At 43.9% G+C, this 10,188-nt stretch overlaps 1 protein-coding gene across 1 annotated transcript in view; it reads right to left on the bottom strand.

The window, feature by feature from the left end:
- TRABD2B (TraB domain containing 2B) overlaps positions 1-10,188 on the bottom strand; it is a 294,690-nt gene that overhangs the window by 261,409 nt on the left and 23,093 nt on the right. The window lies entirely within an intron of this gene.

Raw genomic sequence — 10,188 nt, 5'->3', positions numbered from 1 at the left:
GAGTGAGTACTCACTTTTGGGAGGTGCTTTAGATGGTTCTGTGAGAGTGTTGGCTGGGGACGGGCTTTGGGGTTAGTCTTTTTGTTAACAAAGCTTCTCTGATTAAATGGAGTTTGTGGGGGTTTTTCCTCCTTTATTTGCCTTATTCTTTTTCTAGTTATTCTGGTTTGTATGCTCTCCTTGACCTGCTGCACAGATATTTCTTAGCTACCTCTATACTCTGAGTATGTATCTACATACCTGCTAAATGACAGAGGGAAGGTATGGAGGACTAGTGAGAGAAAATTATCCTTATTATCCTAATACTGGTAGGAAAAAAAGCTTTTTTTAAATCTTAAACTGGGTTAGGTGTATAAATGAGCCAACAGGACTCTATAGAATTAGACCAAGAAAACTAGGGCAGGAACCAAGACTTTTCTTCTGAGCTCTAAAGTTCTCCCCATGTTCTCAAAGGACATGGAGCAAGCAGCTGTGAGAAAAGACTGTTTGAGGAGCTGCCCCTGTGGCTCCTTCTTGTCTTCCACTTAATCCTATCTGACTTGAAAGGAAGATAAAAAGCTCCCTTCCTACTAGGTTTTAAGATTAAGCTTCTTGGATGAAAACTGGGGGGAAACCCATAGCAGATGAAGTTTGCCAGGGTTGCTGCTTGTCTTGATCTCAAATCAAGAGGACTTAGAGGGGTTTTTTGTAGTGAACAAGCAGCTTGTTATAATGTGCAACAAACAGTGATGCTCAGGGCTTTCCCTGCCCAGGTGATGTGGTTGCTATGATTTTCCTACACTGGGAGTACAAGGCTGCCTCTTATACTGAGAGGCAAATCCTTGCTCCAGCATTCTTCATGTGCCTTCTTCTAAAAGGGGAAAAATGGGATGAGAAGGGAACTTGATCCTTGGTCTTGAGATTCTTTATGTATACCTGTAGAGATCTTTCTTTTCCCCAGTATGTTCAGCATATTTAGTGCCTTTCTTGCCTAAATGAAAGGCATCTTACAGTAGGATGTTAGACCCTAGGCTTATGAGCTGTGAACTGAGGGTGCCAGCAGTGAAGTGGTGAACAGGGGATGCCTGCTGCTATGGCCACATCCCAGTAGGGAGGGAGACTATAGCACCCCTGGCTTCCCTGGCAACTATTCCCTGCCTGACTCTTCTCCAACATGCTAGTGAGGCATCGTATGACTTGTCTCATCTTGGTTTTGTAAGGGCTGCTGGATTCACCATGGCTCAAGACAACATCAGTTGGACCATGACTGCTTCTCTCCAGCTCTGGGCTTGTCTGACCACCACCAGCTCATGAGAGGTTACCTTGTGGTGGCCCTGGGAGACAGGCTGGCCTGCTCAGTGGTCTCATCACATGCAATAAAGCCCTTGCTGCTCCTAATGCATGGCCAGATGAAGAGCTTGGCTGGTGGAGCTGCAACTTAATACTCTACTGCTACTGGGGGCAAGGGGCTGCTCTCTACTATAAACCTGTGAGGCTGTTTAAATTGGTGGTCCTAAAGCTACAGCCTTCCTAATGACCTCAGACAACCTGTTCTAAAGCTTTTTCAAATATCTTTGCACACTATAAACCTTATACCTTTTATACAATAGGAAATCTCCTGAAAAAAAATCATATTCTGTAGCTGACCTCAAGTGTCAGGCAGTTTGAGATTAGACAGGATTATTGAATTGAGGCTTGTACCTTCTTGTTTGGTGTCTTCCTTAAAAGATTTTTTTCTGTGAGCTAGTGAAGCCTGTAAGAAAAACAGACTTTAAAAGAAAAAAGATCTGAAGCTCCTTCCAAATTTCAGCTGAGTAATGAGCACAGGAATAATTTAGTTCTCTAAAGCCAAGGGAGATGTAATGTAAATCTTGAAATACCAAACACTGAAGCAAATGGTACTGGACAATGGATATCTAACATGAACAAACTCAAAGGAGCATTTTGCCAGTAAATATAAAATAAAACTAATGTGAAAAATAGCTGTGGGAACTAGAACATATACTTGAAAATTAAACTAGATTTTAGCTGGGATGTCCAAAACTTGCACTTGCTTTCTGAAGTGCAGCCTTATGCCCACTGGATGTTTTATAACCCTCTACAGTGAGAAATGGAAGGAGATACTTTGATTTGTGACACAGTGTCTGGAACTAAAATCTCAAGTAACAGCCCTGACCATTTATACTGCATTTTTTTAAAATCCATGGATCACAAAGCATTTTAATGTTCCTAACTAACACCACGTGCATCAACATAGAGTAGCGCAACTCGCCTCTGATGTAGGCGGTATTATTCCCATCAGACAGGTGAGTAAACAAAGTCACAAAGAATTAAGTGTTAGGGTCCGAAAGGAAGTCTGTGGCTGAGCTGGGAACAGAACTTGTCCCTTGATACAATCCTCTTCCTTAACCGCAGGGTAATTCTTCCCTGACCTATGCACGCAACAGTAGATTGCAACTGGGATATTTTTTCCTATCCAAAACATGAGGGTTTTCAATTTTTTTCTCTTCTCCCGCATCTCCCCATGATGGCAGGCTGAGCCCCTTCCTTCAACAGGCAGCTGTCTGTTGGCACATGGTTAAAGTCTGACAAGGTGAAAAGGGAAACCAAGCATGACTAGCCCAAGATTACATGGCCTATTCATGGCAAAGAGCAGCTGGATTTCTTTCCTCAGAACAGTATTTCACCCACTGGCTTGCACAGCACTGACTGTCCCAGGACAGATGGATTTAGATAGTCCCTTGTTGCAACAGGAATCTTAGTTTTCCGTAACAGTATAGTTCTGTAACGTGCAAGGAAAAAAACCCAAGTACCTATAAACAATCCTAGTGCAGAAATGCCTTACAGGTTTTCTGTAACCTTACGAACAGTAGCATGAGGTTGTCCCTTTAGCTTATGTGTGATGCCTCCTTTTAATTGCCACAGCTTCATCTCTGGGAAGTGGAGGAAGCATCTGTGACATCAACACACATGAGAAATAGAGCTAGAGGCCTTCAATCACTAATGAAGTTCTTAGTCAACCTCTTGTTTTTACTGTAGCTTACCCAGAGAACAAGACCCATCCTATTATTTTTGTCAGTTGCTATGCATGGTTGTGATCTGCATACCGCCTTTCAGATTGTTTTTCTCTTTCCCACCACTCCAACCTCCAAATCAACTTGACCCATGGCACAAAAAATTCTACATCAAATTCCCTTGAAGTCTCAAACACAGTGAAAGAAGAGGAAGGGCCAGTCGCGCTTACCTGGCCAGAGGAAGCTTTTCAGTACAAAGCTGCCTCCACGCTTCTCTGGAGACTGCTTGCTTTCTCTGAGCCCTTCCCAACCAGAGGCAGTGCAGCTTTGACAATATCAAGAAGGGGATGTTAACACCAGGCCACTAGTCAGTCTATCAGGAGGTGGAAGGATGGAGGCTTTCAGCCCTCTAGCAAAGCCATGCCTGCACCCAGCTGTGCTATACAAGTTGATTCTCAAGCTGAGCCAAGTCATCACTGGCAGATATGGGGTACTGGATTTAGAGGGATAAGTGATCTGATCCGTTACGACAAACCTTTATGTTCTTTGGCAAATCTTGTGAAAAGACCTTCTTAAAAAAAAAAATTGTAATAAATGTGGGTATTAAAAAACAAACCCCAGTAAATTGTACTTAAGAGCAATTCTCTGTTACGAAGCTTGTTCATCCCTTAGATTACTGGGAGATTTAAGAAAGTGAAACAGTTGTTATCACTTGGTCTGTGGGATTTTGTTGGCTTTTGCAGGCTGATCGCTGTATTTAAGGTAGAGCTGCTGTGTCAGACTCCCTGTGGGCCAAGAACAATATATTCCAATTATTGACATCCCAAATATATCTTTTTTGAAGGATAGGATATCTTGACTGGCTTCAAAGAGAGAAGAGGCATGGTACCCAGAAGAGCTTAGCAAATCTGGCAGTCATTGCACTGCAGAGGCACTTGGATGGAAGTGACTTGAAGCTATCGCCTCCCTGCCCGCAATCTCCCCACATAGTGGGGGTATAAATACCATACATCACAATTCAGAATGTTCCTCAGTAAGCAAACAAAACTTGGAAGAGTTGAAATGACTTGCCTTGGGTCAGCCAGCACGCCAAGGACAGCGATGAACCACTGATGAAACAGTGAAGTCCCAAGCCAGCACTTGATCCAGTAGACCCACGATACCTCTATCCAAGACAGTATTATATACAAAGTAAGGTCCTCCTTGTTTCAGTGTTGGGATCTCTGAAAAATACTAAGGTTCTGTCATGAAAATTAAACTTACTTAATGGAGCTTATTTCCATTTTGTATTGAACCTTGATTTAGCAGAAACCCATTTTTTTTTATATGGTTTGAGAAAGACTTTTTATTCTTGTTTCTCTTCCCTCAGCCTGGATTGCACTCACTCTTTCTTTTGCTGGAGATGTTTTTATCTTAGCTTGTCCTGAGGGCCAGCCTGTTCACATTCCCTGTGCATTTATTAAGCTTACTGAAGGATTCAGTTTCCCGAACGCAGATACATTCTGAGTCATCTTAGAGGATGCTCGGCAGATCTTTTAACTGTAACTCACTAGGTTTTGTATACTCACCACCTTTTTGGAAGTTTCTTTCAGAATTGGAGTATTGTCCTCAATGCTTACAGAAATTATCCGTGATAACAAAACAGCTTCTAACTTTGTCCTGTTTTATAGGCACCCTTCAACAACTGGCTTGCCTAACAAGGTCCTTACAATTGCTCTTCCTCAATGCTTAACAGCTGGCAGTGACCATTCTTCTTAATGCAGAAACATTAAACACCAAAATACTTCAGAAAACAAACTTCAGCCCCAAACGCATCCTAGTAATGCCCAGAAGCTCTTGAAATACATCTCAGAACATGAAGCCAAACCAAATATTGGGCTCCCCATCCTGGACATGCTTTTAAATTGCACAGAACAAAAGCCTTTAATTTATATTTGAGTTTAAAAGTCTAAGAGCAACAATAAATTAGGCAAATAAACCTGTTGCCCGGGATCAAATAAGCTCTGAGAGTGCCTAAGTGGGAACATGACCGGCAGTTAATCTAATGATCAGTAGAAAATAGGCCACTGAACCTCCCCCCTCTCAGAAGAGGCTTTTCTTTAGTTTCTTTTCTCTTGCCATTTTCCTTAGCTGAATCACTTACTGAGCCTCATTTTCTCATGTTGTGAGGTCAGTCCAGCTCTGCTCCTCACACTGAGTTACCTCTGTGGAGGAGTCGTGATCCGAACTCCCAGCTCGCCTTCAGCAGAAGGCTTTGCATGAACTATCTGCCCCCTTGCAAACACCCAGCCGAGCAAGATTCCCAGCTGTGCTCACACGCCGGAGGAAGAAAACAAAGAATGGGATAAATAGCTTCTTTTGTAGATCTGTTTTTCTAGTTTCCCTCAGCATGTGTGTTTCTGTGTGTACATACGCAATCAAGATGTAGCTGTTAGTAACTGACTTCTGAATTTCGTATTATCCAAAGCTAAAACCTGGCAGAGCCTGACATACCTTAGGGATATGAAATGCAGAGCGCTGAAAGAACCAGCAGATTTGAAGCAACCCATCTACCTTGTAGGCTATTTCTTAAATACATTGTGTGCAAACCCTGAGTCAAGATTATATTTTTACTCACATACGTGTGACAACATAACCTCTTAAAAGTAGAATCTATCAGTATAGATGCAACACTATGTACTGCCTATGTCATGGAGTCCAGTTACTCTGTAGTCTTATATAGCAACTGCCATCTAGGGATAAACCTGCTCTTACAAAGAGCTCTTAGTCTAAATACTAGGGCAGAACGGTAAGTACTAGTAAATGCTGTACCATGTGAGAGAACTGAGAGTAGCCCCTAATTGTCCAGGTTGTCTGAAACACTTTGGAGCTCAGCATCAGGGAGGTGGGTTCACAGAAGCATGAGTGTAAGGAAAGGTATTTCTGTACCGGGCATATGGAGAAACCAGTTCAGCCCAGGCACATATGCAAAGGATCTTTCACCTAAGTAATTCCTTTCTGAAGCATTTGTGCCTTGTAATTAGCCTCCCTTACTAATTTTGCAATGCCCTGGCCAAGCTTTGACAGCACTTGGGAAAAAAGAGGCAGCTTCCTCTGGTCGAAGCGATGCCATTTAAACCCGTGCTAGCTCCTGTGTACACATAGGATGAGGATAGCCAGTAGCTGAAATGCAGAGAATGCTCAGGGCCACAACCAACTTTGTTTTCCAAAAAATGCATGGTAAAAAAAGAAGAGGAAAAGCCAATATTGAGCTAAAGCAAGGTTTTCTGTGGAAAGACTCGAAGTAACTGGTAACTGCATTTTCACATTCGGGAACTGATCTGAGGTTACCTCAGAGGCTAAGAGGTTAGGTTAACGGTTGGACTTGATGGTCTTATGTGATTCTATGATTCTATGAATGAGAAGAGACCTGAAAGCAGCAGTATTCCCTGGCCTATATAAGGACTTAGATAGTAGAAGCACTGTTCATGCACATGCAAAAAATATCTATCATTCACAGTTGGTCTTTCTGACCCTTTTTAAGAATGGCTCACTAATCAGATTAGGTGTTCCCATTGTGATTGGTTACCAATTACACACCACTAATAACGGGAGAAATTAAACATTTCCTGAATGAGCTCCAAATGCAAAAATTGTCCTCCTAAACATAGCTCCCCAAGTCACAGAAATCAGATTTACTTTCTTCTTTAGATCTTGAGCGGGACAGGACAATAGGGCTGAAGCTCCCCGTAGACATTCTTTTCAGCCAGCAGCTGACCCAGAAGACCGTACTAGGGATATCTAAATACTGGGTAAGGGCAGGCCAGTTCAGATCACATACAAACTCACCTCAGTTTGTGCTTAAAGTGCTGAAAGAAGGCAGAAATCAACCTAATTACCGTCCTCCTGACAGCAACAGTCAGTACCTGAAAGCTATAGACCAGGGCTATGTTTTCTTAGCTTTTGTAAGCACAGCAATGCCCTGGTTCAGGCTGAGCCCTGCTCCTAGAGATTGTGCAGTGCTTGCTAAGGGGTTTCTCTGGTCCCAATGAGGCCAGAGCATGGTCAGAGGCTTGAATCTCAAACCTCATGCTTGTAGTTGTAAATTCTCACTGGCATGAAATCCCTCTGTGCCTTTGCCATACAGTTGCCACTAAATCCTACGGGTTTTACCAAAGAGATTAAAACTACTGCACATCTGAACATGGCTTGTTTTCCTCCTCTTCAGGTACACCTGAACCCAAAATCCCAGGACAGTCTTGGGAAGGTGCAGAGGACGTGAATTTGGGAGGGTACAGCTCTGAAAAGGACCACTTTCCCAGCAATATACACTACACTGTTGGCGTCCTTTGTAGAACATGACAACTTCTGGGACATGTTTAGGCTTTGGCTGTTTTTTCCTCACCACACTGTTTTATAGGGGATGCACATTACTGTCATCTCTCACTGCTTATCACTTGTTACCTAACAGCAGGGATACAAAAAAAAGGCAGAGATATACTTGCTTCAAAAGAAACACACAAGAAGAAAAGTATCTCTCTCCTGCCTATATCTGCATATTGACAATTTATTCAGATTAACAAACTATTCACAAATCTCCCCCCTCGGTCTCCAACTATTCATGCAATGGTATTACCTGTACTTCTCCATGTCTAACACAGGAGTTCAAAAATCCAGACAAATATAATTCCAGAAGCCACACATCATTCCTGCCATGAAGCAGAGTTTAGCCCAAATCTTCTTCTCTCCATGTAATAACCTTTTGCCTTGGATTTTATTTGGGTAACCCAGTGGTGTGGATTACACATAGGAGTATATACCAGGACTTGAGAAAGAGACATGGAAATATGTGGCATTGCCAGCTCTTTCTCTATGGTGCAAGAAGGATGAAGCGAAGCTAAGAGCACACAATCCATAATGAGAACCTTGTCCTGAAAAGGACAGCTAGGCCAGGTGACTGCCTATTTTGAGGACACGTATCTTTGCTCCTTCACATCCTCTGTCCTGTCCAACTCAGTCAAGCAAAGACTGGGTCTCAAAGCAATCCTGCATAACAGCATGAAGAAAGAGCATCGTCATTAGATGATAGTAGTTTATGCACTCTCTGAATATACCTCTGCACGACGTGCCCTGCTGAGACTGGACATGTCACAGGTCAACCCCTCAAGTGCAGGGAACACCAAACCACAGCTCTGCAGTGTTGGCTATTCTCTGCTTCAAGCCTGTAGTGAGTATGGGGCAGGATCTGAATTAGAGCATCCCTGCAGGACCTCCAAGCAATGCAGGTCCCTCACAAGAACCCAGGCAGCTGCAGATTAGAAGAAAATGAAAGCATTGCTCTCTCTTACCCAATTAACCTATAAATGACATGAGTTTGCCCCCTTCCTCTCTTTAGCTCTGGGCAGCACAAGCTGTCTCTGTGTCTGCACAACCAGGCCATTGTCGGAAAGCATTTTCTGTTCTCCATGCAGATATGGAGCACCCTGGTAGCTGTGAGAAATGGTGGTTCCTACCTCACATAAATGAGGTGGAACTAGCACCTCTCTTCTTTACCTCAGATCAAGCATCCATGCAAGCCCAGCAATTTGTCTTTATCATTAATTCCATCTCAACCACAGCAGTGTATTCAAAACCTGAAATGATCCATGTTTTGATATCTTTCTCCTTTTGACTTCCTTTCATGTCTATAGCATGGAAGGGAGGTGGACAAATTCTTCCCTAGCTCTTCTCCAGATTCCTCCTTACTGCTGTGGGATGACAGGATGCTGTCTCTCCTCTCAGCAGAAGGGGCAATCAAGAAGCATCTCAGGACACTGGGTTACTCTCCTGTCAGTTGCACTGTGTCTACAGCCACCATTTTAGGACCATCCAGTGGTCTGCCTGTTGGCTACCTAAAGCTCCAGTCAAAGGACATGCAAACACAGACAGGAGCTTTTAAGGTTATTCTCTGGCTTGTCTTTTTGGAGGTGTTGGTACCTTCTGGTTTTTGGAAGGCTGACTTGAAAAGGTCAGCCCACGTGCACACAGTGAAATGCCAACAGGGTTTAGGTTCTGGTTTGCTTTCCAAGCCTAGATGCCTCCCCCTGAATGACTAAATGGAATAATTCTGTCTCAATTTTGAGGGCACTGGCTGGGTGATAGGAGAGGCAGGAGCCCATTTTAGGAGGGTATTAACCTTTATCTGCTCACTTCAAACTACAGACCAAGATGCTCTGAGAAAACTGCTGTTCTCTAATGGCTACTGAGGGACACGCCAAGCTCAGCCTCCACCCCTCACGTCTCCTCTCCCGATGACGGGTAAAAGCCAAGCCTACAGCTGGTTTGCATGCCACTGCAAGGGCTCAGAGGCCCAGGGAGAGCTGGCGCTCTGCACAGCGCTGCCTCCATTTGCAGGAGAGGGGCTGTGTTCAGGGTACTTATCTAGGCAGTGGCTTTCTGTGAGCCCAACGCATCAGAAGTTTTCTCCTAGTGCTACCAAAATCAAGCCAAGAGAGAGCCGAGCTGTATTTCCCCTGTCCTGAGAGAGAAAGAAAATAACCCAGAAGTTAAATTTGACCCAGTCTCTGACAGACTAGAGAATTGGTCCTTGCTGTCCCAAGTCCCAAGTTAAAGCCCTAACCACTACACCATTCTTTCCCTCTGGTGTACCCGCTTTTCAGCTAGCTGGAAAGAAGGGGATTTTTGTCCTGCACAACCCCAAGAAGCCCCTCTGAGCCTTTGCTCCACCTTCCCCGTGTGTAGTCAGTGTACTCAAGCCTTGCAGGTCGGTTCCTGAATTTGGCCCTTTATGAATAGATCACTATGCTGGCTGCTCCCAGACGTACACAGCCAGTTGTATGTGGGGGAGACTCGTAAGCAAGGGCAGGATTTTTTTTTCTTTCTTTTTTTTTTTTTTTTTTTTGTCTCTACCACCTAATTTTTTAAGCCAGGTTTTGATTTTCACTGCCAGTGTAAATCAGGCGAGTCACTCCAGACTGACATCAAGTGGGCACGTGGTGCTTCAGAGCGCTGCTGCCTAACTATCTGGACACCTTGCAGGAGACGGGCGTTGGGATAGGTGACAGCACGCCACTACCTACTGTCTTATCCCCTCTCTGGATCAGCTGGGGCCTGTGTGGTGTCTGTTTAGTCAGAGGGCAGCCGAGAGAAGACAGGGCAATGGTGAAGAAAAGAAACAGCTAAGAAGCCCTGCTATTCATATACAATCTTCATGCCC

Source organism: Egretta garzetta, unplaced genomic scaffold, assembly GCF_000687185.1.
Source record: "Egretta garzetta isolate BGI_Z169 unplaced genomic scaffold, ASM68718v1 scaffold533, whole genome shotgun sequence".
In the NCBI taxonomy this organism is placed as follows: Eukaryota; Metazoa; Chordata; class Aves; order Pelecaniformes; family Ardeidae; genus Egretta; species Egretta garzetta.
Note: the sequence above shows the minus strand (reverse complement) of the source record. Positions and strands in the feature narration are given on the sequence as shown.